Here is a 25,269-nt window from a genome sequence, read left to right on the forward strand (position 1 = left end):
GCTTCTCCCCCCAGCTCTGTGTACAGGCACCAACTGGCTCTTCTCCAAGTTATACTCAGGGAAGAAATGCCTGCTCTCGTACCTGCTGCAAACTATTTACATTTCTCTCTCTTTGGCAATAAATTAGCTCCACAGAGGAGGTCTGAGCAACAGTTGTTCTGAGCAGAGAGGGAGTCTGGATTCTGCGACAGCATTTAAACAGCCAGCCCTTATCATTATGAGTATAAGAGAGCAGGGAGCTTGTTGATGCAAACTAACATCAAGTGAACTGTGGTTGCCAGCAGAGCAGCTTCCCATGCGAAAACCCTGATTCTCTTCTTCTTGACGAGGCCATGGCAAAGCCAAGTCAAGGACAGAACCTCTTTTTTTTCCCCCCAAACCAGCTGTTAATGGCATAAGTAATTCTGCAGACCTGTCTTTCGCATCTCACTCGCTTTATATGCAGTCTAATTAATTCTGTCGGGGAAAATAATTGGCTCAGATCAGGTCGATCTGACTGAAGTTCTAAATAACTTTGGTTGAGTGGTATTTATATTTCAGCAACTAGTCTTGGGTGAAGCACTCACACGCACAGAATACTAAGCCTGTGCTAACTTGGCACAAAAATAGCGCTGTGGTCCATCAAGTGACATTAAGTCCCATCTATAAAAAGCCATACAGCTGCCTCTGAAATGCGGCTGTCTTGGGAGAGGGGGAAGGGAGCAGACCGAGGGTAGGGTGAAATGCCTCTCAGCTGGGGAGGAGTGATAGGAATGACGCTGTGGGGACACAGCTGGACACAGGAGATGGTGAGGAAAGATTCTGAGGATGCATTCATGTTAGGAGAGCGCCAAGGCAAGGAGCAGTCAGTGGTGGGGAGGGACAAGGGTTTCAGACAGGGATGGAAGATCTGGTATTGGGAGGAGACAGGGATGACAGGGAACAGGGCATCACAGGCAAATGAAAGGCTGGTGTAGCCGTAGGCTGTGACTCTCCTCACCTGAGGGACAGACCTGGTCAGAGCGGATGGCCTGAGAGCTGGCAGGGAGATGTCCTGACAGCTGGACTGCCACGGTCAGTGAGTGAATATGTAATATAGAGTGGGGTGTTGCCATCTGTGTTCTTTTAAAGCATGAGCATCTTGACTGAAGAAACACACAGATGGAAGGCAGGTGTTACTGTGCTGAAGGTCAGAGCTACAGTGAGAGTACCTTTAGTTTTCTTCATCCTACAGTTTCTCTGTGAACATTTGGGCCAGTGCTTCTCTCCCCCTCCGCCCAACAAATTTTAGATCTGCAGCCAGATCCTCACTCTCCAGCTCAGCCTTCATCTCCGCTTGCAACAGCATCAGCCCACTCTCTTGGATCTTAGAAAAGGAAATTCATCTTTCCATCTGGTCCTCTTCATCTCCTTGTTGAATAGGTAGCATTTGCCTGAGATGATAGCTCGCCCCGTACTGAAGAACAACATGTTTCATGCTGCAGCGAGTGCCACAAAAGGCCTTCTTCCCGTAAGCATATCGTGTAAACTGGCTCTCCTACTGCAAACCTTCTCTACTAGCCTGTGTTGGCTGCTGATCTCTCTGGGGGAGGCCTGGGTAAATGAACAAGTGTGAAGAACAGTGTCACAGCTTCTGCACTTCCTTTCTCCCCAGTGTTAAAAATAACATCTCATTTGTAAATAAACTAACTCCTAGCCTATTTTTATAGTGCTTTTGAGACTTGGATTAACAAGTCCGCATCCTGACTTCCTCTTCAACCACAGCTCACCTCCAGGCTGGGCAGTAGTTGCATTTGCTGTGTCAAATCACAGCATGCTGGCGGTGTATTTCCATCCTGCTCCGGAGGACCCACCCTTGTGGAGGAGAGCAGTTTTCCTTCCAGCTGAGGTTCAGATTTCTCCCCTGAGATTGCCAACACGATATGCACACTGGCAGCTTCTGATCATCGTAATGAGGACACCAGTCTGCAAGAGCTACCAGCTTGTTCGCAGGTAGTAACTAAAAGGTACAGAGCGTGCAAGCAAGTGTCACCGTCACACTCACTCCCCTGCTCTGTTCGGGGCCAAAAGCTGCCTGCTGACTGCTGGGGTTTGCCAATGCTGTCACCATACTCGGTATCGCTAAAGAGTCTTGTCTCCTTTCCCAGCCCTGCAAAGGAGCACACCAAGGGGAACATCTCTTTCCACCAGCTCTCGTGTTGACCCTGGGCTTAAGTCCCCGCAGAAGTCAATAGTCCTGAAATGAACTGGCAAACAGAAATCTGGGAGTGTGTGGGTGCTTAACATCCAGCCCACAAACTACACACTGGGCTGCCATTGTCCAGCTCTCCTTAATGTACCTGAACGAGGTTGAGCTGTGAGACAGCATGGAGAAAAGCTACTCACAGCTGGTAGCTATTCCTTCTCATTGCTAACCTAAAGGAGCAAAAGGGTTCATTGCAAAGCTACTCAAGCTACTGGACTGGGATTGTGACCATCACAGGTAGAGTGGAGCTAATCTTGATGCAGCTAATTTGTGCACCTCTAGCAATAAAATCATGGCAGCGTAGAGCCAGGATGCCAGGTGAAAATGTGCCTGGAACCATGGCACTTACTGCTGCCTGGATCACTGTTGTTTCATCCTCATCTATACCTAAGCCAACTTTGTTGCAGCTGTCCTGAGTGCGTGTAAAGACACTGGTAGTTAGCCTGTATTCAGCTGGGATGGGGCCTCCAGCTCTGAAGAAGCACCAAGGAATTGCAGTCTGTCAAGCTGTGTCCCAGCACCCATCAGATCTTTCCCAGCACAGTGCTGAAGTCAGCAGGTACCCTTAATGGGACACTCCGAGTCTTTGATCAGCTCCCAGAGCCTCCAAGCCCCCAAAAGATTGTGACTGTGCTAAATTCACTGCTGAAGAGCAAATCAAGTAAGAAACCTCTGGTGGTGACAGCGGATGGACCCAAGCTGGTGGGACGGCACAGAAATCTACCGCTTGCCCTGGGATCCTCCTCATCCCACTGCTCTGCACATCTAGAGCAAAGCTTGCCTGTGATCAACTCACTGCTCTCTGGCATGGTCCTAAAGCATCTCGGGTACTGTCCTAAAGTGGGACCAGCCAGATGAAATCCTATGACCTGTGTTATGAATGAGATCAGGCACCTTCTGCCTTTAAATCTGTGAGTCCGGGAAAATAACCCAGCATTAAAAAATACTCTGCCTTAGGAAATGTCTCTGAGAGTGTTACCTATTTCTTACTTTACCTTGAAGTATTTTCCCCCATCCCTCCCTGCCCTCACTTAAAGATTTATTTGGTTTCCTCTCTCTTCAGGCTCAATCCAATTAAACAAAAAAAATTGCTTTATTCATGTGAGTGTTCTGTGAACTTTACTCAGGAAAAGTGCTGAATATACCAAAAGTAAAGAACAGGTTTTATGTGACTAGTTTTTTTTTCTGGGATATTTTTTTTCTTTCTTGCTCAGCAAAGCTCTTTTTCTCTTAAGTAAAGAAATGGCTGAAACCCCACACTTCAACATACAGACAAGACAAACTTCAATAAAATGACAAAAACATGTAATGCTATTTTATTGGTCACTGAGTTCCTTTTCCACATTGGGAGCATTTCTATACAAGCGATTAACAGAATAAGGCCTTGATCCTCTGAATGTAAGAGGATTTTAAAACAGCAAAATTAAGCTCTTGGAATATAAGAATGGTTAGACTTAGGATTGTCTGGGCAATATTCATTTGATTCCCATTTCCATATGTATTATGATACCATCTTTCATCTTGTACCTACGTACTTGCATACTAATTTTTCCCTGGGAACCTCTCCTACATTCACCGTCCAAAATAAATTGTGATCTCATGATCAGCAAATTCATATGTTTCATCATTTCTGCTCATTATTCAGAGTGCGTCTCATGCCTTATTTACAACCCATGATTCAAACTGTGCTGTGGAGGAAATGGACGACAATTTCCTGATTAACTTTCCTGCCTAACCTCTTGTGGTAGCGTCCAAGTGCTTCCCAAGTTTTCACGACTTTGTCTAGACAGCTTCTGTGTGAGGTCTACAGGGCTGCCTGGAGGCAGGGATGTCAGAAAAAGACCTGGGAAAGGGGAACAGTAAGAACAAGCATTTGCAAGGCAGCCTGGTAAGGAAGGAGAAACGAGACACAGATTAGTCACGGTGCTGTGAACAGAAGGACAACTAGGATCCTGAGGGAGGGCAAAAGTGTTAGTGGGTAAGCAGGGGCACAGGGTGCGGGTGTCCTAGGAGGAGCTTGGCTGGCCATGGTGGTGGTACCAAGCACTCTGCGAGACAGCCAGGGCACCCAGGCAGACCTGCACCCTTGGCCCCACGAGCCTATCGATGCCATCACGGCAGCACCGGGCAGCCCCCTGCTCCCCCTTCCCATCTTTTTCTCTTCTGCTGGTGGGGTGAGGAAGACCACGTTACCAGCGAGCGCTCCTTCTTCGACCGCCAAGGGCTAGGCTGCCAGGCTGCTGCTAGGGCAGGGTGTGCTGGACACGAGGAGCTGTCTGATGGGGCGGTTGTGCTGAACGCCCCACAGGGAGGTTTCAACTAACACGTGATGCAGCAAGATTCCTAATGAGACATTGCATCAAATTCATCCCTGGTCCATCACACTACAGCTTGCTGGCAGTCGTGGCCGAGGTCAGGAGGTAAGGGTTGAGTCCAAGAGAAAAAAGAGTCCTCTTCTCAGGACTTCATCAGAACAAGGGGCTTCTCACAGGGACTAATCACTGGGGTGAATATAAAGAGCTGGTAATCTCCATGTGCGGCTGAAAAGGGCAAGTGGAGATTTTCCCCTTGCAAGAGAGCAAGCACCTGGCCCTGTGCACCAGCACCCCTTCAGCTCCTCTCCTGAAGTGTCCATCCCTTCCCCCTCCAAACCCGACCACATCTTTTCTGATATATTCATAGTCTTTCTGCTCAAGGGCGCTTCAGCTGGGAGGTGCAAGTGTGGGTATGCCAACGTGCTCAAAAAAAAACGGGATTAGCAGGGAGATCTCTCAACATTTACAGTGCTCACACCACTGGCCACTGTATTGCATGCTTGGAAATCTCCAGGGGATATAGCTCTGCATTTGCCATTCCGCAATGAGACTTTCTCAATTAAAAAGCAATTGCATTTTCTTAAGAGGAAAGAAAAATGGTTCTAAGAACTAATATTAACAGAGCCACACAGGTGGATTACAGATATAAATTGAATGTAATTGAATGTTCTGTATGGGAGGAAACTTTTGATGTGAATTTATGGGTTAGGTGGTATTGTTTGTGTACTGCTCGAGGGAGGTATAATGTATGTCTGTATTTTAGGTGTGATGCAGGTAGTTAACTCTTTAAGTGATAACACAATGTGATTATTCCTGCTTTTCTGATTTTCTGGCCTTTATTGCAACTGCTGTTACTCTGCACCTGGAGCCTGCAAATACGTTAAAGATTGAACCTCAGCCAGTACGCTGTCAAACAACTTATTTCAGCAAAACTTAGTGTCATGCCTGGATGACTGTCCCCAAGCTAAGCTCCGCGCCATTGAAATAGCGGGGCAGAAAATAACATATTGAACCACGCAAAGGTATGGATCAATGAAGTCATTAACAAAGTGACCTTATGGATAGAGGAGACAATGCAGAGGCCCTGTGCCATGATGCCCAAGAGTCTTCTTTAAGAGCAGACTATACAGTAATGACTGGTAATGCGGAGAACGGCAACATATTAAAGAGGCTCTTTACAGCCCCCCTCCCCATAATTGGATTTCCAGGAAGAAAAGAACTTTTCTTTTTCTCTTGTGCCAAGGCTTGTTTGATCTGACACACTGGCAATGTCAGGAGGCTGATTCGGGGAAGGCAGCCCTGTTGCTGTCACCATGGGCGCTGGTCCCCTTCCGCTTCTTGCCCCGGGTACGGCTGCCCCTGCCCTTGCCTCCTGCCAGGCTCGGGGACGGCGCGGGGTGAGCCCTCCTTGGGGGACAGGTAGAGAAGGGCAAACTGCAAGTTTCCAGAGAGGACCTGGCACTATGAAGCTGTAAGTCAGGCTTCATCGTCAAGCCACAAACAGCACCCCACCCCCACCCCCACCACTTGGCTGGCTAATACCACGCATGGTAAATGGAATGAGTACACGAAGTTTTACTGACTTGAGCATCTCTGTCTCTATTATGAATTCACCAAGTGGAGTGAGGTAGGAGCCAAGCCTTCATGAGGCAAAGTAAATAAAATAAAATTAAAATCTAATTTTCTCTAGATTCCTGCAAGCCTTTGGGAGGACAAGAGGATCACAACAAGTATTTGTTTTCCTATAGATTTCCAATCATACTTTTGTTGCCTTACATATTACCTACACACACAGAGCGCCTCTTTATTTCTTCCCCATTCCACAAAAACATGGAAAGTAAATTAGGGGGAGTCCAATTACTGAAACTTAATTAAAACAATTTAAAAATGACTTAAGCAATTATCTAACAAGTGATCTTTTTGGTAACAGCTGTACACAGGCAATTTATTTAGTTAGTGAAGCCAACCTTGTCTTTTAATATAAACAGACTAATTAATCAGTGGTTAACTCTTGTAATGACCAGCTCTGGCATTTAATTATTGCTGCTGTCATGAAGCATAATAGCTTATTTCCCAGGGTTATTATGCAAATTGCCAACAGTGACCACTCTGTGTGAAGTTTAAAGCACTTTCTGTGATTATCTCTCATTTCCACATTCTCATGACTTTTTGGAGCAAACACTTTTCCTGATGTGAAAAGTTTCACTCAGCTTTTCAGCTCCGTAGCAAATTTTTGGGAACACTGGAGCGAAACATCCCAGTTCTTCAAGGTTTTAGTTGCTGGAGAGGAAAGGAGGAGGAAAAAAATGTTTATTTCCCTCATTAGAAACCTGCTTTATGCACACCTTTTTGAATGGGGCTGTGGAAAAAAAAGCGCCAAGATCTGCAACAGGCAGATGTTGGGGGTAATTATTTAAGCATTTAACTCAGTTTGGGGGTGAGGTCCTGAGCATCCAGTGAAGCGAGGCAGACCCCTGTGGAGGAGAGCTGAGAGCGCTCCATAGCCCAGCGGAAGGAAAGTCTGAAAGTAGATAAAAAAAATACCCAATGTGATACTAACAGGAGAAGGCAAGAAACCTCCTGGAGTCCGCAGAGCTCATGAAGAGCGGACTAAGAGCTGCTTGTAGTTAGAAGAAAGGGAGAACCACAGGGATGACCTAGTCCTCACATTAACCTTGGCCTTTCAAAGGCTTTGGGACAATGGCTAAGGTAAGAGTAGTGCATTGAATAGTAACACTTAAAAGGAGGCGTGGGCGTTAAGCAAGGCATAAAAATCTCTGAGGTGAGGATGCATATCTGGAACTTGTAACCAAGGACATGGCAAGTACAGATGAGTAGGTAGGTGGATGCATGTATGCATACACCAGCCCGTAAATCGCCTCCCTGCCCCTCCTCCTGCTCACCCCCCGGGAATTGCCCCCTGGTATCGAACCAGCACAAACCATGCATGCATTGGGGCTGCCCCTCCTGCTTCCCCGCTGCCGCCCAGCCCGGCGCTCACTACAGAGTTAAAGATTTTTTAACAGATTTAATAAACCTGAAATGTCCTGCAACAGATGCTGGATTTGATCATCTCACTGGAGCTGACAATAAAGAAGTTCACATAAACGCAGTGGGAAGGAAAGCAGAGGAGAGCAGAGGAGCCGTTAGAGAAGAGGCCAGCGTGAAGCAATTGCAGGCAGCAGTCAGTAGGGCAGTAAAAGCTAATAAAACCTTGATGTACAAACCACACTAATCAAAGAATAGGTCTCACAGCCGTATCTCCTGTCTCCTCGGCCTTCACGCAGCAGCTGATGGGAATAGCTTGATTGCTTTTGCAGCTAAACAGATCCCAAGTAAGCCATACCTGAGCATCTCTGCCAGCCCACTGATGTGCAGCAAGCCTTCGAAATACCTAAACCGTGGCTGTGAACTTCCACAAGTTTTCAAACCGCGGCTCTCCTCAGCGGGGCTGGCTTTGAGGATCTGAGTCAGCACGGGGGAAGGGAGGGAGGAACGGGCAGCTTTTTTCCAGAGCCCGATTCTGGCCTGTAGTAACCTTGTGAAGGCAGAGGCAGAACAGGTAGGAGCTGCTGTAAAGGACCTAGCCTAGAGGTGAATCCAGATTTCTGCCTGCCGTAAGCACCCCTGCCCAATTCTGAGGATGAAGGCACCCCCATCTCCCTCCCCATCACACAAATCCCACCTGCATCTGCAGCCCTCTGTGAGGTTAGCTCACATCTGGGGAACAGTGAAATTGTTTTCTTAGAGACCTCATTACATAGGTTAGTCCTGGTCACGACTAGGATTAAACCTGTTCTGAGAAATCTAGCCCCGCTCGGCCACCGGCGAAGGCAGAACAGGCGGTTTTGAAGCGCTTTAAACCCTGACCATTATTCTTGGCGATGAATCAGTTTTTTAGTGGCTCAGCATCCAGAGCTGGGGTTAACCCGGCTTCCACTTAATTCGAACACCAAACCCAGAATGAAACAGCAAAGCAGCTTTGCTGGCTGGAAATGCACCGTGGAGGCAGTTGCTTTTGTCCCAGCTGCTCAGGCTGCACCATAAAGCCACACACGGGCTGGCAGCTGAGGTGTTTGCTAGCCACAGCCCTGCAAGCCTCCGTGGGTTGTAAGCAGGCTGCACACGTGGCAGCGAGCGTTCTCCTGACTGGGGAAGAACTGGAGGCCAGACCTTTCATCAGGGTCCATGTCTGCCCTCATGCTGTCACTGGAGAAGACGCGAGGGACTTTGTTGGCTTTCTGCGGGTCAATGGCTTTCTGCAGATGTGACAGCAGCCTCCTTCTGCCAGGGCAGCAATAGGCTCCCACAGCGATGGGTCAGACACCTGAATGTTGTGTCTCCAGAACACCAGGAAGCGGCTGAGACGTGCGGCCAGCGTGCCACCGTCCCTGGGGAGTGGAGAGGAGGTGTGCTCGACCAGCTGAGCTGTGCGCTGCCTTCTGCATGGACTTCTGTTACCCCAAAGGTTTGATGACTCAGAAGTTTGTTTTCATGGGTGGGGAGAAGCGAAATTATTGCATTATTTCTTGTTTACATGCCATGGTGTGTCTCCAGGAGCACAGGTGCTCTTACAGCTCTTGATACCAACCAAGCAGAGATTAGTCTGGTCCAAAGCATTACATTTTTACTGAACATCAGGGGGTACTGCTCCCCCCGGGTGCTGGCAGTACCAGCCAGTTTTGTAACTGATGTTCACATCTCCCATCAGAAAGGACATGGAAGTAGGGCAGCCATATATTTCCTCCAATTTGGCCTTGAACCAGAGGCATGGAACCAGTGCAATTTCCACGCTGGGCTGGAGATGTAATAGGAAAGCCATGTAACAGGTGAAAAACCAAGTGGCCACTGACACAGGCTGCTACTCCCTCCTGCCTGTCACAGCCTTCCCCACTGCTACCTGATGTCTCTGTGTAATACAAACTGTGCTCATTTTCCAAGCTCACTGCAGGCCAAACAGCTGTTAATCGCACTCAACTGTGCTTCTGTAATCATCTGCAGGCATTCGGCTCCTGCGCAGGGTATCGCCGTGCTGCAGCTGGAATACAGCATCGTACGTGTATGATACATCATAACCTGATGCTGCAGAAGCACAGCTTCGCTGTGGGCTGTCAAAGCTCGCTGGCGGTCTGGGTACCTCCCTGTGCTTTCACGATTGACCACAACCAGCTTGGTTGTGCCTACATGTATCACAATCACACCTCCTGGCAGTGGGGCGGATGCGTCTGAGACAGCAAGCGCTTGGAGGGGGACCATTTTTTGGATTGACGGTGATGGTCCGGGTTGCTAGCGGGGCCCCTTGGAGTCTGGCCAGGAGGGAGCACTCCCACGCCTGCCATGGCCTTCCCTCACTGCCTGGGAGCTGATGCAGTGGGTCCCAGCTGCAGGATGAGCCCTGCAGATGGAGGTGTGGGCTGCACATGCTGGATGGGAAAGCAGATGGGGAACAAGCACAGCTTGCCAGAGCTTGGTAGTAAAAGCCTTGCTCAGTAAGTGCATTGTGTGTTACATGTTCCTAAAGAACAGCCACTTCTTTGCTTTTGCTGTGCCTGCTCTTTGTGGTCCAGTGGCACAGGCATGACTTGCTGGCTCTGTATTCCAAGAGAAACCACCTTCTTTCCACATTGGACCACTCACATATGTGCCTCATCACCACCAGGGATGTCTTTCCATGGTCCTAAAATAATTTAAATGGGTTTCATTAGCAAAAGAGGATCTGCTTTGAAAGAGATTTTTTTTCTTTAACAGATGTCCCACTGGGCCCCGTCCCAGTACAAACTGGCAGCTGTAGCGCAAAGCACCTGAGCCTGAGGATGGCAGGGAGCGTGCTGATGTCTAGGTTAGTGTTACATGGGCCTGCAAGGGGCAGGGAATTGGGTTCGATGATCCTTACAGGTCCCTTCCAACTCAAGATCTTCCATGATTCTGTTCCTCCTTGTGGTTATCCTATCTTAATATCCCAGTCTTGGTTTTGTAATATTTAACTGCAACCCCAGTGAGTTGCCCCTGCTCTTGTTTTGTCTCCCAGTATGCCATACTTCCTCCCATGGATATCGACCTGCATTAAGTGGAATCAGGGGATTTTTTTAATACTCAGTATCTTGGGCATTTGCTGTTTCAATTATATTAGCCCCTAGAAGGACCTCACTGTATACCTACTGTATAAGCAAATGGCTAGGGAATTCGTTCATTTTCAAAACAAAATGCATCCTTAGACCTAGACCTGGATGACTGATGAGCAAAATAATGTTGTGACTAGGGCTTGATTAGACCTTAGCATTTAAAATAAATGAATCTGCTTTAGTGATGCTTACACAGTTTTTCTGCCTACCCCTCCATGACATGGTGGAGCTTGATTAAAGGAACATGGATTTCAAAATCTTGTTCGTACATATGTTCACTCAAACTGAATTTGAAATGTTTAAATATGCCTGTCTGCTTTTCCTTCATGCTAATCAATCACAGAGGTGAACTGGCATACTACCCATTAGCTAGCCAATTAGGCATCACAGCTCACAAATTCTAAGTAAAATACTGGGCAAGATAGCTGTCCATCATATTTGAAAAATAGATTTGAGGAGTTAATGGTCTGTTCCTAGGTATGTTATGAGAAAAAAATTGGCCTTAATGTGTAGAAACAATTATTCACTGTGAAAAATTCTCCCAATTTTTCTCATTCAGAACACAAGATAGTTAAATATGTGCCATTATTGCCACTTTTCTAGATTCACAGATCTTAAGGCCAAGGGGGTAATTAAGATCATCTAGGCTGACCTTTAGCTTAATACAGGCTAAAAAATCTCTTCTGATTATTTCTGCATGGAGATCATAATTTCTGCTTGAGCAACAGGACATCTTTTAAAAAGACAGCTAATTATGATTTGAAAACATCATGTGTTACGGAATCTGGTACATGCCTTTAAGCTGTTTGGATAATTACCCTCGTTGCTAAAGTTTTTGTCTTGTTTCTGATCTGAATTTGTCCTGCTTCAGCTTTCAGCCATGGGATGGATCTTCTTATGCCTTTATACCACCCGATTACAGATCCATCTGCCATCAGAAATCCCTTTCATAATGGTGTTTCTAAGTCAGGATCAAGCCACCTTTTACCTTCTTTTGAATAAGCTGGAAACATTAAGATTAGCTAGTCTTTTACTACAAAGCCACGCTGTCCCATCTTGAGTTATTCTTGCAGCTTCTGTCCGAACCTTTTCTGGTTTTCCCTTTTATGATACAGACACAAAATTTCCTTAGAACTGCCAAAACCCGTAGCTGGCAATTCCCTGACTGGGGACTGGATCCAGCCTCGCATAGCTCTGAATCAGGCATTAACTCAGCAAGAAGGGTGCATTGGGCACAGAGCTGAAACTTGCTGCTTGCTGGAGTGCAGTGATGGTGGCTTGAGTGTCTCTATTATAATCAAAGCAGCTAAAGTCCAAGTCAGTAACACACCAAAACTTTGTAGTTTAAAAGCCCGGTTTCATGCAGCTGGAAACCTTTAAAAGCCGAATCATCCTGCAGAAAGAATTTTAAATGCAAGACATCATAGTACTATGCAGCGTTTTGATTCCCTGCATCTCTGAAGGGTAAAGGAGAAGTACAAAGGTTCAGAGCAGGGCAAGGCCAGCGATCACAGATAAAGTGAAAATAATTTCATTCAAGGAGTGATTAAATAGACTAGACTTTGTCAGCTTGGAAAGGAGTTGATTGAGGAGGTGAGGCGGCAGAATGCAACTGAAAATGATGCAGAAAAGGTGAATGGCAATGACTGAATGCAATGATGAGGAGGCATCGAGTGAAAAGACGGAGTGAACAAAAAAAGGACGCTTCTTTATCCATCCTCTAATCAAACTCGGATGTTCCCTGTCATATGGGCTGTGTGGCTGCTAAAGGTCTATAGGGATTCCAAAAGCGACTGAGCAAAGGAAAGGGAGAAAGATCCAATAAGTCCCTGGGATGCAAAGGCCCCCACCGGTGGTTCAGACCGCTCTGGGCGACACACAGGGCACAGGATGGTCAGAGGGTGGGTACAGGACAGGCAGGCGCTGGCTGTGTTCATGCTGCTTGGTTTTTGTACTGCAAGCAAGCTGGTCACTGCTGGAGCATCACTGGATGGGCCTTTGATCTCACCCTGTCCAGATGTTCTCATGGTCTTAAAATGGGAAGTGTAATTGGGAATTTTATACAATCGCTTATTGCATGCCCGAAAGCCACACAGCTGCCCAAGTAAGAGAAAAAAAGTTGTGCTGGTAAAAAGAACCAGGCTGGCTTGAAACAGGCAAATGCAGCTGAATACAAATGCATACACACAGAGGAAAAAGAGATAGTAATGAATATAAATTAGAAGGGTGGAAAACCAGAAAATGTCTTAGTGAAGTGACAGGACACAAGGAAAAAACCTAAGGCAAGAGAGCAAATGGCAGTAAACCAAAGTTTTTAGTATGTCTCTTCATAAAAAAATCCTAACAATTATACTAGTTTGTAAAAACATGTTTTTAATGTAGAAATAGTGAACAGTTTCAATACATCTTGTTGTTCCAAGCATTTTTATGAAAAGTCTGCATGAAGAATTCACCGAGGGCGAAGATGAAATCTGTTCCTTTCCAACAGTAACTTGGCAGTACGCGAAGCAAGAGCTAATAAGCTGGCTGTTTTTAACCAGTAGGTCTGGCTGCAGCAAGAGCTTTAAAGAGCTGGATGAGGAGATGTGTGGGCTATTAAACCTGGTAAATCATGGGAACACTAGCAAGACTTGCTTGCCTGGAGAAACAAGATACAGATATTGGTAATTATAGGCATATCAGCCTGACATAGACAGCGATCCTGAGCAAAACGATGCGATTTAATTAACAACAGGTCAAAAAAAGAACTATACTTCACAGCAATCAGTTTAGGCTTAAGGGAAACAAATTGTTCAATACCAGCATGGTACAACGTGTTTTTCTTTGATGGCAGAGGTTTTGGGGGTAATGTATTCAGATTTCTCTAAGGTATTTGTTATAATAATGATTTTTTTTTAATCGAGGATTTTTCAAAATAACACGTCATATTGAACAGGATTAAAAACATGTTAGCGGACTGGGCTCAAACCCTTCTGTTAAGTATAGGACCATCTTCAGTAGGCAACTGCTGGCTTTCTTGACCTGTGCTGTTTAACCTTTGTATGAGTGACTTAAAAGCCAATCTACAAATATTGCTGAAGGCTGGGGAAAGAATAGTGAAGAAGGCATGCCACTGAGCTATAATTACTTCTTAAAACAGGAGCCTGCAAACACTGTGGGCTTCAGTACAGCCAAAACTGATGTGGTACTTGCAGGGAGAAAACAAGTAGGCTGCACCCACAGAAAGGGTGATGAAGCCTTGGGTATCAACAACCCCAGAAAGGACTTGATCGAAGCCTACATATCTACAATAGGAACAGGAATCTGGTCCTAGAAAGCTCCTCGCCCTATGGGCTTATTAACGGGATCCAACAGTTTGGAGCTGAAGCTACAAAGCTCAGTTTTGAGAAAAGATTCATTCTTTTTAACACTGGGAGTTCCTAGCCATCTAACTGTTTCCCAAGATTTCTAGCAGACTCTTTGTCACTGTCAGTCTTTTGTTTGAGAGAGCATATAAAGGTCTTTTATACAGGAGGTCAAACCATAACATCAATGTTCACCTTTTTCAGTGAACAGACTTACCAAAATTTCCATATGCCTACTGCTCTTTTTGTGCTCTTTTACAGACCTTCTAGAAGTAGCCCATGGACACCTCAGGAGACCAAATTGCCCCACTGACCCCTTCTGCATGCCTAACCAACACATTTACAAGTAAGTCTGAAACAGGCGCAGCGTTATTACTGTGGTAGGTTCGCTGGCTTTACACAGATGATTCTTTCACCTCTTTGATATTTCCTCATGTCCTCCACATAGCTGTACGATTGCATGGGATGCTCAGCCGTGTGTCTGAGCTGATCACCTCCATCCTTTTCAGTATCCTGTGGTCCAGCTTTTAATGGTCACCATGTTCTTTGTTCCTACAGACATGACCCGGCTCCTGCGTTACACACTGCCCAGACTGGTATGTATAAATGAGGTGTCTCCCTCACTGCTTCACACTCCCTTATTTTTAGACTCAGATAAAACCACTGTAATTAATGATTTTTATGATTTATTTCAGATAAATGTATTAAATGCAGCTAGCTTGCAGACTGATAGCAGAGAACTTTATTGTACAGCCTAATTCCTGACCACCTAGGGAGAGTCTTTGACTTCAATAGGAGCTGGATTAAGATTTGACCAAGCGAGTTATGTTAGGATTGGGATTACAATTTTGTAATTAGTTTGCTTTTCCTGCTTGGACTGCTAGACACTTTGGTCTCAGTTATTTCTATAACAGCAATAAGGGACAAAGCCAGAATTCAATTAAGTCAAAGAATGAAAGGCGAAAGAAACGATCTTCAGTGGTGTGGGATCGTTCCTTTCTGAGGAGGCACACAAAGTGCCTGTTTGTTGTGTGTGCATTTGCCAAGCTGAGAAGTTATAGACAATATTGATTTGGGCTCTCAGCTCTTTGGAAGCAGGCACTGGGTGGAGGCCAAGAAGGCTGAAGCCTAAACGCCAAGTCGGTCGGCCTCAATGGGCCGTTCTTTGAGAGTGGGGTCCCTTCTTTTCAGGGTTTGCACCTGTGGGCATTGTGTGCGTGTGTGTACGGAGCTAACAGGAGGCAGCACTGTCTGGAGACCACAGCAGGAAAACCAAGGGAAGGACACTCCATGCCATCCATGGTTTCAAGCTCTCTTGCTGGGATGGCAGGCAGTCCGTGTGAACTCTTCCCTTGCCTAAATTTAATCACCGTCAAGTGGGGATAACACGACACGTGGCATGTCGAAGGTGGTTGGAGGGCTCTAGATGAAAGCTGAAAAGTAAACAAGTACTAAGTTTCATTATGAAATTTCATAAATCCTTTTCCTGAATTTTGATGGATATTAGCTTTTCATATCGCTTCATGACTGCATAAACCGGGAACTGAGATCGACTTTCTCCAACTGTGAGACGACTTAATCCAAATTGATTTGATTTTTATTCTTTCACATAAGCCCTACAAGATTCCGTAATAATTGCTCAGTGGTGGCTTCACACAGGTAAGAAGAAATACAACCTCACCAGCCCTTCTGGGCAAAGTGCTTGAACCAGGTGTGGAAGGTGAAGTCTTCATAATTAAAAAATTTTCTGCCATTTCAGATGTTTTTGCCATGTTTTCTTCCTGCTGCAGGGAGTTTGACGACAGATCTGGCATTTCTTTATCACAAAGCTGGCTGGAAAATGTGAATTTGCATTCTCTTTTCCTCCTTTATAACCAACACAATTTATATAGTAACATTTACAAAGCTTATGACTCTATCTGGTTTTTATGGCCAGCAAATGTGGAAAACGTGTGCCAAAGAAGGGTAAAAGCACTCCCAGAGATCAATATAATACAAATGGCCCCACACAGCCAGCCTGCAAGAAAAATGTGATGGTTGACAAATTCTTTGCTCCCTGCAGTACTCTGGGTTCTTGGCTAACCTCAGACGTGCATCATTTAAGGCTCCGTGCGGACAGCAGGATTTTGCTCACATCGGCATTGTCTGACCTCTCCATTTCTGCTGAATATCTGTGTCACCTCCTGATTGCTCTCTCTGTAAAATAATCCTCCTTAAATTATTTAGATACATATTCTGCCTTCCCCTCGGCTGGTGTTCTAATTCTGGTGAGCGGAATGACCTCAATTACAAATTCTTGCTTAAACGTACAACATCACTGAGAGGGTTGCAGTTTGTCTTGTCTCTTCTTGCTTTTCTTCCAGCCCCGTTTCAGATGCGTTTGCTTGTCTGCAACTCATTAGCTCCTGTCATTACCTTCCCTTAAAACAAAACTTACTAGAAGATAATTATTCAGTTTTCAAAAAGGAATTTGAAAATGCCATGTTTAAGGTTACAGTTTTCCTTTTTTTATCGTTGGGTGGGGGTGCTATGTTCTCTAATTGCATAATCATACAAAAGCAGGCCCCATATACATATATCTGCATGTTTTAGAGCAACGTAATTTTTTGTGTTTCATTAGAAACACTTCCAATTTATGGCAGCAAAAGTGAGATCAGTATTATGGCTATTCATTCGTAATTCACAACCTTTTATTGTTGCTCAAGTTACTATATTAATTAAGATGTAAAGCACTGTATGTCTCTTAACCACTCTCTTTTAGTGTCATTTCCAAAAATGTTTTGCACATTATTCAGATGTCAAAATCAGTAATAATGTGGCTCCAAAAGTAGTTGTTTCCTGACAGAGAGAGGACTTCAACTGGCTTTACCAATTCTTGCCAAGAAAACTGAATTTCTCCCCAGCATCCACCTACCTACAATTTTTTTTTGTTGTTTATTAGAAACGATCGGGCACTTACTCTGAAATTTAATTCTGCGGCCAAGCAAAAAATTCACCACACTTTAATTTTTTTAATTCATCTATAGTAAACTTTGGGTGCTTTCTCATTTATTCTGCTTTACCCCTGAGAAAATCAGGACCGATAGTATTGAGCTCCGACCTTCATGGAAACCAAGGTGCTCTCTGCCAGAACAGGCTTTTCAAGGTCACTCCCGGCTGTCACATCCATGGGATTTGAAGTTTATTGAGAATCCAGTTCAATTTTTACCTCATCTTTCCAAAAGCAAGTTATTTTGTGGAGAAAACCCACATCTGCCTGACATGATTTGCCTTTCAAAAAACTCTCCTGACTCATGATTAATAAATAATTCTCTCAGAATGTACAGTTTATGGTCCAACTGTTTGATCCCTAATCTCTAATATTAACTGTGGATTAACTCATACTTCCCTGGCATTTTGCATCTGTATCCTCCATGAGAGGGCTGTTTTGCATTCTTTCATTAATCTCAGTAATCTCTGGTTCACGCTCATTAGTACCCACACATGTCCTCTGCAGGTTTATTGTTAATGTGTTTTCTTAACTAATTCAGAAGCAAGGGAAACATTTAGTTCCTTTGTCACTTTTTTCCCCCAAGAGGTCTATTTATTGACCCATTATTTCTCTGTAGTTTTCATTCCTCCACTATGTTGATGACATTTCCTTTCTTTAAATATTTATACACTTTCTTCTTGGTTGCTTTCCCTCCCCTTTTGCTCTTCATGTCTTAATGTTACTGATGTTTCTTCCTCAGATTGCTGTACTGTTTTTTTCCCGTACCCACAGTTAGACCATCGTTTCTTTACTGGAACACTGTAAGTATGGCCAAATTCCACCCTGACAGTATTTGTTGGATTTGAAAGATGAAAACCAAACAAGCCACATCCGGAATCAATTTCATATGTGAATAGATTGCAAAATTAATCTTATATTTACTTCAAATATTTACTGACATCAAAAGATACCTTTCTTCTTCCTCCTCGCTTTTGCCCCTCCTGCCACCCGTGTATCTTTCCTACCATACATCACCGCATGCTGCACCCTGCACAGTGACACGTGCAATGAGGCAGCGTCATGTGTGATTCCCGCTGCCCCCTTGCTCCTCACACATCTGGCACTCGTGCTGATGGTTGATGCAGAGCGTGAAGGACTGCTGCCTTCCCCTCGAGCCACCGCTGGACAGGGGGAGGAAAAAGAGAAAGGACCAGGCACGGACCTGTTTGGCTTTGCAAAAGGCAAGCAATACATTTTCTGCTTCTGGAAAATGCTTATGCTACAGCTTTGCCTTCTTTTTTCCTTTTTATTTTTTTTTCCCCCCGTCTTCTAGCATCTCAGTGAAAATCTTACAAATACATGATTTAATGGGGAAAGGGCGTTGGTTAATAAAAGTGGTAAATGAAAATGAAGTATATGAGGAAAAAGGAGAAGAGCTCCATTTCAAACCCAGTCAAATGAACATGACTGCTCTATTTTGTAAAACAGTACCTCCGGTTTTCATAATTTCTAGCAAGTATGCAGGAAGAGATGGGAGAAAAAATTCATCATGGAAAAGTATAGCCTATGGCCAAAGTAAGGGTAGGCTTTCTCAGTAGCAGCAACTTTAGGAAGACATTTGAGATTATATGAACCCAGCTGCCTGCAGCCTGTTGAATATAACTGTTGGAGAGGTACCTGGTGCGTTTTTTAATGTGTTTATTATGCAGGTAGGTGCAGAGATACCCGAGCTGGTGGCTGGCTGGGTACACAATTATCCAGCACCTTGCTGTCCCCACTGCTGGTAACTATGGCTTCTAAGTCTGCAATCTACACACTGACACCAGCATTGTCAGTCAGTTTTGACCACCTGTGTGAGAACAGGAGAGACAAACTAGATCAGGCTAGTTACACCTACTGCAGGTTGTGGTGTATTTATCATTTTATCACTTTGATTAGTGACAGTGCTTTGAGACTCTCACTGTGGACCGGAGCCCCGCTGCGCTATGTGCAGTGCAAGGACAAAACAAAAAGATAGTCCTTGCCCTGAATAATTTACTTTTTCAGGATAAACCTCCATCCAGAGAGCATAATGAGATAAAGGAACAATAGTCGTCAGAGCAATAGTGACGCTTTGGCGTTATGGGCTAGGGATGTGGGTCTCTGCAGCAGTAGCCTTACAAAAGGATGAGGGCAGGATTGCTTTAGCCAAATAAAAACCAGAGAAATGGATGTTGCCCCTACAGAGACATGAGACAATGAGGAACAGGGTAAGATTCTCACTGGGTGACTGCATCATGCTTTGTAAAACAAATGATGCAGAAAGAGGGTGGTGGAGCCAAGGGCAGAGCCTTGCAGACCCAAAAGCTGAAGGAAGGACACAGAAGACCTTCCAGTTGAAGAGGTGGGAAGGAAACACGCTCGAGAAGACAAAAAGATTGTGGTTGCCTGCACTGAGAGGGATGGGCAGGCCAAGGCAAAGGAGGTGAAGGAGCGTGGAGTCCTGCAGTCTGGTTTAGAACAGATCATTAAGGACTTGCCTGTAAATCCCTTGCCAAGTCCCGTCCCTAGTGATACCCGAACACTGAATATATATGTAAATTCCATGTCCTCAGTTCCCATGTGTGAAACAGAAAAGGCCAGGTAGAATAGGCAGGCATCTGCAGGGAAAGCAGCATCCCTGACTGAGAGCTGTGCCTGTGCCTGTGCCTGTGCCTGTGCAGGAAAGAGGAGGAGGAGGAGGGATGGGAAGCAGGTTATTCCCAGCTGCCCAGTGCAGGAAGGAGGGAGCTGCGGGGAGCTTTCCCAGAAGCCAAGAGCAGCAGCAGGAGTTGAAAGAGGAAGTGGTGAGAGTCCACATGTGATGCTGAGGTCACCAAAAGCACATGGAAGATGCATGAGGAAAACAATTGAGATGCCAATAATATCATTGGCGAGGGAGCTGCTGAAATCCACCAAGACATCAAGAACGTCAGGACAAAGAGGGAGAGAAAATGGAAAAAGAAAAGATAAAGAGCAGGATCATCCCAGCACGTTCCTGTGCGTGTGTGGACAGTGGCCCCTGGTTTCCGTGCTGAGAACAATATCACTTCACTGTCTTCTCCAAGGAGGTGGTCACAGCAGACCTGGGCAAAAGTGTTGACTGGGGCCAGAAGCTGCAGGGCTGGTGTCCAGCCAAAGGCTTGTTCCTGCTGGGATCTCCTCCCTCTGCTCATCACCCAACTCTGCCCCATACCCCAAACAGGCTATTTTTTAGCCATTGGGCTTTTTTAACCTCATCCTACGTGATGATAACCTACATCCTACTGATGGCTAGTGACACAGGCCTGGTGGCATTTATATCCAGTTTTGTTTCTTTTCTCTGTTTCTTCACATTTGGATTTACACCGCTGCTTTGTGGTGTGTGAGGTGGGGAGAGCCTTTACATAATATATGGCAGGCGATGTTTATTAAAAAAAGAGGGAGAAAACAGAGGAGTGAATGATTTGGTACAGCAACTCAATAAGCCAAAACATATTTTACAAAAAAAAATAAATATCGGCAGTCGTGTAGTATAGTATCACATACCCAGCGAAATTCATGGCTATGCATAAGTTAGTGCAGTATCTTGACAGAGAAAAAGATTAATGAAATCTTCCTGCTCTGCTTACAGAAAAAATGGTTCTCACAGACTCCCTTAAATCTCTTGTCATTGCCAAACTCCCATTTTCCTTCTCCATGAACTCAAAAGCCAGGGATGAAAAGGCATAGAGAAATTTTGCCAACCTCCAGCTTCATATTTTCTGGCATCGACATTTAATTATCTCTGCAGGGATAGATACCACAGTGGGCAAGTCTGTTGCTGTACATTTTTTATATACAGAGGATGAAATTTTGTGTGGTGATTAGAAGGTGGTACCTGAGGTGGGGTGAGGAGGTTCATTGGCTTTTAAAATTATTGTCTGTGTATTAGCAAAAATGTGTAGGGCACTTTACATATGAAGTAAGAAAATTTAGCTCACAGTGGGAGCTAAATAGCTCAAGCCCCAGCTCTGCATTGATTTACATATGCACTAAACATAACCTGCCTGTGCTGCTGGAGGGACTGGGAAACCTCTGGGCTTGACCCAGTAAGCCCCAAATGGATGTTTAAAGCCAGCTGAGATGTCCTTGAAGAACCTGCTGGGGCTGCAGCTGGTGGCCCAGAGGGATCTGTGGTCCCAAGGCACTGCTGCACCTGCCTGCAGCTTGCCCACATCTTGGGAACTGGAGGGCAGCTTGGGCAGCACTGGGAGGACCTGGTCCCCTGGTGGCTTTTGAAGTCTTGCTGAGTGGCCCTTGAGCTCCTGGTGAGCTCTGAGGTTTCGGATGCCCACACGGGTTTGAGGTGCCTGGGGCAGGTGATGGTTGGGGCTGGCCAGGGGGGTCAGGCTTTCCTCTGGCACTGCTTTCCCTCCCAGGCCACTTTGTTAACACAGGGAACGATGATGGAGAGGGCTGCAAAGTGAACTTGACACCCACTGCTTTCCTGCAGACAGGACCCAGCTGCAGCCCAGACAGCTGTTTTGTCTGCTTTCTTGCTGGTTATATTTGCCTAAGCTGCTCATTATTTTAGGTGCCCTGAGTTGTTTAAACCCTATCTTCCTTCACAGCGGCCCTTTTAGCAGCTTCATTGTTGGTTTTCCTTTACTTTTTTCCATATGTGAGAATAAAAATTGAAGTATTGAACAGTTTGTTTTCATATTTGCAAGACGGATGCATGCTGGCAGAAGTAGCTGTGCACCTTACAGAGTCCTCCTTGAGCACTTTCTGCCCCTCTTCCCAGGTCTAGCCCATAGACTCTGCTCTGTCATGTCTGTGCCAGTGAAAAGCTGCCTCTTGTGAGGTTGGTGCATCTACCCAGAAGATCTGGCTGATGCACAAGTCTGTGGCTACCATGAAGCAGCATCTGTAGTTATTATGAATGTCACACAGAGACAAATAAGTGTGCTTTGGCAAACAAGACGCAGTAAGAGATTTTTTTTTTAATTTCTAATTTTTTTTTTGTTTTCATTTTTGATTTTAAAAATATAATTCTGCTTTATTTGAATGCCCTTCCACTGGTAGTCTTCCCCCCACACCCCCTGCCTTTTGGAGAAAAAACATGTGGAAGAAAAGATGTGAAAATGTAAAATGATGTATATTCCCTCATGGAACAAACAAGGGCTAGGCATTTTTAACCAATTCCCCTGACTCACAGGGCTCTTTACAATAAGCAAAGAGTGTAAAAACACTTAACAGGCTCTTGCCTAGACAAATAGAAAGCAGTGAGCCCAAACTTTCCAGCTGGGTGGGTCTTGCTGTTATTCTATTCTGGTGTCAGGGTGGGCTGGATGCCAGAACCATTTATCTTCTATCTGACTGGTTCTCCTCCCCATGCTCTGTACTGTCTATCTGTAAATCCCAATCCCTTGTCAATGTGTAGTACAAGTACAGGTCGTTTGCAGTGTGTGCTGCTTGGGGACAGGGCGCAGTCCCCAGCCCCAACAGTCTGTAAGAGCAGATTAGATGAACATCTGTCAGGAGGCCTGTAGATTTAGCATATGATGGGGCTTGATGGCTCACAGAGTCCGTTCAACAGCGTGGTTGTGCATGCTATCTGTGATGTTCCTGTTATTCCTGGGGATGCCCCAGGAGGTGGCCATCAGGAGGACAATGAAAGCTACCAGGTCCCCACCACCCTCTTTTTGCAAAGCGCCTTCAGAGCGGGCAGGCAGCAGTGTACATGTGCTGTAGCTGCCCTGGGACAACATCTCCTTTGGTCATTCCCAAGAGAAAAGGTGCGGGGAGTAGTCTGTAGATGGGGTAAATAGTCCTGGTGGTCTGTGTTTGGTCCATATATGAGCTGTGAGTTTGGTACGCCAGATGCAGATGCCTCAGGACCTCTCCAGGTGACACGACACACTAACATGCAAGTCAAAGCAACACAGGATAATAAGAGTGGAAAAGACGCACAACAGTGAGCCACGTGGAGGAAGACAGCTTTGCTGGTGGATGTTGGGATTTTCTTGCTATTACCCTAAGGAGTTAGCTGAATAAGTAGGTAGTGAGAAATCCGCTCCAGAGGCAGGAGGAGACTGACAGATGGCACCAAGGTGGATTGAGCATCATCATCCCAAGTGTGCTTCTGGAAAAGCAGCAAGGGAAAGCGTTGAGCAGGAATGGGGCAGAGTTAAAAGGAAAAGCAGAGCCGACGGGAACCACAAGGAGCTTTGGGATGCAATACAGGAAACAAAGAAAGGTGGTGCAAAAGGTCCAGGCCTGGAGAGGACAAGGAGAGGCTAAAAAGCTAGGAAAGGAGGTTGTCCATCATACTGCCTTATATGTGTGATGGCTCGGGGAAGGATTATGGTTACTCTGTGGGGATGAGGACGAAGTAACAGTAACAGTCCAGCAAGTGTGTGGCCCAGTATAAAATTGCAAGCTCTGTCTGTGGTTTTTAATCACTCTAAGAAACATCTGGCTAGGATTAGCATGTCCATGGCCAGAGCAGCTCCATTAGCCACCCCTTCAGAGCAGGCAAGCCAGGGGGCTGGCAGTGGCCAGCACTCAGGGAGAGGCAGCGACAGTGACTGAAATGAATAACTTGAAGTGGGGTCCTCCCTCAGGACTTCCAAGCAGCACTTTGTAGGACCTCCCTGCTCTGCATGGACCACAGGAGCGGCGGGGAGACTCTTCCTGCCTCCAGCATTGCAGCATCAACACAGCCGCAGGCAGCGGGGAGGGTGGGCAGGCAGGGTGCCCCACACCACCCTACCCCATCCCACCTGCCTTAGTCATTAATACCCTTGCCCCATCAGCACAAGTGGCTGAAAGTCTTGGTCCCTTCACAGTTTTATTCACTCAAATAGTTTGCAGGGAAAGGGCAACACAAGTATCGTCAGCAGGTCTGTTGACCCCAGCCTAGTCAAGCGGTACTCACATTTGCAGGGTTCTTGGTAAGCATGTACTATGGTAGCCGGTAAATGGTTTCCATGTGCTATTCACGTTTGCATTGTTCTTCTGAGAGGTGATACCTTTTTTCCATTGAAACGGTATCCTCTCGTTGGCAGGCTGCAGGTCAGTGAGGGGGAGATGTGGTCTGTTCCAGTTAATTCTGTAATTGCCGTCTAACTGCTGACAGAAAGCGTTTGGGAAGCTTCTTAAACAGCCTAATGATTTTACATTGTGTACACCTAGAGGAGCACTCAGCCTTTCCAGCTCTGTTGGTGCGTTAACATGTCATGTAATGAAACTATTCAGCCGAGATTAGAGGAAAGCTGTAGGGGCAGGCAGTGGGGAATTGGTTAGTCACAACTGTGTCTTCCTGACACTTGTATTGCCAGGGTCACAGAAACAGGCAGAGTGGAGCGTGAAATGAGTACATTGCTGATAATTTATTAAACAAAACAAATTGATATTAAGCTGTCTAACAGAGACATTATGATTCCACTCCAAAAGCCAGCTATTGCAACGCCACCCCCGTATTCCTACAAAGCACTTTTCGCTCCACGATCTTGAAGCACGTCCTGGGCTGAGCATTCTCAGTTTGCAGATGGGAGTCAGGAGCTCAAGGACGGCAAGGTTCAATTGCCCGCTGCCTGTGTCCACAACCTGGGGGCAAAGCTGGGCCTTCAGCAGGATTTTTGAGTGCTAGTTCAGTGCTGTAACTCAGAGGCCACGCTGCCTCACTTGCCAAGTGGGCAACAAATCATCTGCTTTAAAGCACCCCCTATTCAATGATGTCCTTTCATTTTGGACAAGGGTTGGCATTTCTGTGCAGCATTTCTCAAAAATGCCTGTAGTTCAATAAATTGCAATGGATTTAGAAGGCAATTTCTATTCCACGACAGAAGCTCCCCCATGCCTCATTATTAATAGTTTTCAAATGTTGAAGTTAAGTCAACAAAATTGCAATTTTTTTTTTTCCTAATCTTCCAGCTAAGGGAGGGAATATTTACACAGATATTGCTCAGAGTACCCAAGAACATGTTTGTTTGTGGCTTTAAGTAAAGGACTGCAAATTTCCAGCAGAGCCCCCCCCCCTCCCAGCCCCAGGTTATTTCACAATCCTGTGCTTAGGAACTCGGCCACGGGCACAGCACAGCCTTCTGCAGCCCTCACGAGTGCTGGGCAGCTGATGCTCCTGTCTGTAGCTCCTGGGAGATTCAAGGGACTACTTTTGTAAGCAACACTAAAAATTCATGTGAATTTCGGAATTTTCCCTGGAAACTCTTGTAGGGAAAACTCATCAGAATGGAGTGCTTTCTCAGTGCTCCAGACAGAGGAAGTTGTTTTCCTTTTGTTCGTTCATTCC

The sequence above is a fragment of the Falco peregrinus genome, chromosome 7, assembly GCF_023634155.1.
Source record: "Falco peregrinus isolate bFalPer1 chromosome 7, bFalPer1.pri, whole genome shotgun sequence".
In the NCBI taxonomy this organism is placed as follows: domain Eukaryota; kingdom Metazoa; phylum Chordata; class Aves; order Falconiformes; family Falconidae; genus Falco; species Falco peregrinus.